Here is a 2,556-nt window from a genome sequence, read left to right on the forward strand (position 1 = left end):
GGCCCGCTCCCGCTGCTGGCACTTCTAAGCCACGCTGCAGAAACCCCTCCCACAGGTGGAGAGGGGGTACCCAGAGGTGCAAGCCAGAGGGCCTGCTCGTCAGTCCGGTCCCGGCCTGGCCTCTCACTCAGACCGTATCACAATTTGACGTGCCGCTGACTCATCCTAATCCCTACAGAGTCAGAACCTCGATGGCCAGGCGATGCAAGCCCGGAGCCCGAGCACAAAAGCCAAGGCCTTCCTCCAGGAAGACGGTGATGGAACCTCCAGCCCCCATAGCAGAGAGACACCTCTGGGGGCTGGCGAGCCCCTCTCTCCAGGAAGGCAGGCCGGCCTGCTGGGGCCCAGGACACCTGGCCAGGCCGTGGCTCAGCTCCACCTCCACGCTCACCGCGGTCTCCTTCCCTGCATCTTGTTAGGAGAACGCCAGGATGCAGAAGGCTGGGGGACCGGGGCTGGGAACCAGGAGCTGTCTTCACTTCCACGGCCACAGGTTCAGGCTGAAGACATAAGCCAGATGAGGGCCCCGGAGCGCGGAATGGCAGGGAAGGGCACCTTTGGCCCATTTTTTTTTTCTTTGGTTGATTCCCCAGTCCTTAGATGACGACCAGCCTCTGTGAGTGGAGTTCAGTGCACCTTCCTGGTGTAGACGAGGGCCCTTCCTGCTGGGAGCCACAGAACAAGGAGCGCCTGGAGGCGCCTCACAGCACAAGGGGTTCCAAGCCTGAGGGCAGTGTCCAGTCCCTTGGGGGTGGGGGGTGGTGATCGAGAGGCCAGAGCACAAGGCAAACCCAGTTCTAGTTTTGCGACCCACCAGGATCCCAGAATTCAGGAACAGCAGGGGGTAAAGTCCGGGTGAGCACAGTGGAGTGCCTGCGTGTTGAGGTCCTCAGTCCCCAGGGGCACAGGCCTGCAGTCCACCCCCTGGAGCCACGGGCACCAGCCTCTCCTGGCGGAAGCCCTGCAATCACTCGCTTCCCTCTGGGTCTGCCCAAGGCTCCAGGTGCCTGTCTGCAAGCCCAGGACACGGGCCATCTCCTCAGCCCCTCAGGCAGTGGCTCAGCGACAGAGCCAGCGGACGCGAGGCAGTGTTGGGGGAGCCTCCCCTCAGAGTGACCTTCTGCCTGAGCCTGTTTGCTGACGTGTAAGGAAGGCAAGTGTTGGAGAAGACTCTTGAGAGTCCCTTGGACTGCAAGGAGATCCAACCAGGCCATCCTAAAGGAGATCAGTCCTGAGTGTTCATTGGAAGGACTGATGTTGAAGCTGAAACTCCAATACTTTGGCCACCTCGTGTGAAGAGATGACTCATTAGAAAAGACCTTGATGCTGGGAAAGATTGACGGCAGGAGGAGAAGGGGACGACAGAGATTGAGATGGCTGGATGGCATCACCAACTCAATGGACATGGGTTTGGGTGGACCCCGGGAGTTGGTGATGGACAGGGAGGCCTGGCGTGCTGCGGTTCATGGGGTCCCAAAAGGTCGGACACGACTGAGCGACTGAACTGAACTGAACTGAAGCAAGTTAGGTGGAAGGCTCCATGGAGGAGTGCTGTGGTTTCCTTCACTGTGTGTGTGTGTGTGTGTGTGTGTGTGTGTGCGTGTGCGTGCACACACTCAGTTGTGTCCAACTCTTTGCAGCCCCATGGACTGTAGCCTGCCAGGCTCCTCTGTCCACGGGATTCTCCAGGTAAGAATGCTGGAGTGGTTGCCATTTCCTCCTCCAGGGGGTCTTCCAGACCCAGGGACTGAAGACTGAAACCACGTCTATCGCGTCTCCTGCAACGGCAGGCAGATTGTTATCGAGAACGCCACGGTGACAGCAGAGGAGTCTTCTTGCTGTGGGGAGAGGCCTAGACTAGGGAGGGGCAAGAACGAAGGCCAGGATGAAAGGCGAGGCCCTGGCCCCAGGAAACCTGCAGTGACCACTGGCCTGCGCTGACCAAGGCAGGGGTGAGGCCTCCAAGCCCTGGGCTGATCTCTGTCTGCCCCAGAACCACAGCGCGGAGAGTTCAAGGTCACTAATGTGACATCTGACAACCCACAGGGCACTCTGACAACAGGAAGTGGGCAAGATACTAGGGGATGGGGAGTAGGAGGGGAAAGGAAGGAAAGAAAGAAAAAGGAGACTTGGATTCATAATTATTAAACGAGAAATGGGTTGGCTCAGCAACTGGGGAAATGGTCCTGACGTGGGCCTCAGGAGTGGTTGTCCCAGAGCACTGAAGACTCTGGCCACCCAACGACAACTCCCACCACGGTCCCTCCGGGGGCCTGGGACTGCTGTGATGGGATGACCAGGCCGCCCCCACATACGAGGGAATGAAAGGCCCCCTGCCCTTCCCTGTGGGTGCCGCCTGGAGGCCAAGGACCGTCTCCTCCCGCCTAGAAGAGCACTCTGATTCACTGGGGGCAGAGCAGCATCCTCCAGGCCCGGACCCCAGCCCTACAGACCGTCCCAGAACCTCAGGGGTGGCTCCAGGCCCGGACCCCACCTCTACAGACCGTCCCAGAACCTCAGGGGTGGCTCCAGGCCCGGACCCCACCTCTACAGACC

General features: G+C 59.9%; 1 protein-coding gene across 2 annotated transcripts in view; it reads right to left on the minus strand.

The window, feature by feature from the left end:
* Window positions 1-2,556, minus strand: part of CAPZB (capping protein (actin filament) muscle Z-line, beta) — an 84,606-nt gene that overhangs the window by 29,157 nt on the left and 52,893 nt on the right. The gene's annotated exons all lie outside the window — the stretch shown is intronic.

Source organism: Bison bison, unplaced genomic scaffold (assembly GCF_000754665.1).
Source record: "Bison bison bison isolate TAMUID 2011002044 unplaced genomic scaffold, Bison_UMD1.0 scf7180017864516, whole genome shotgun sequence".
NCBI classification, from domain to species: Eukaryota; Metazoa; Chordata; class Mammalia; order Artiodactyla; family Bovidae; genus Bison; species Bison bison.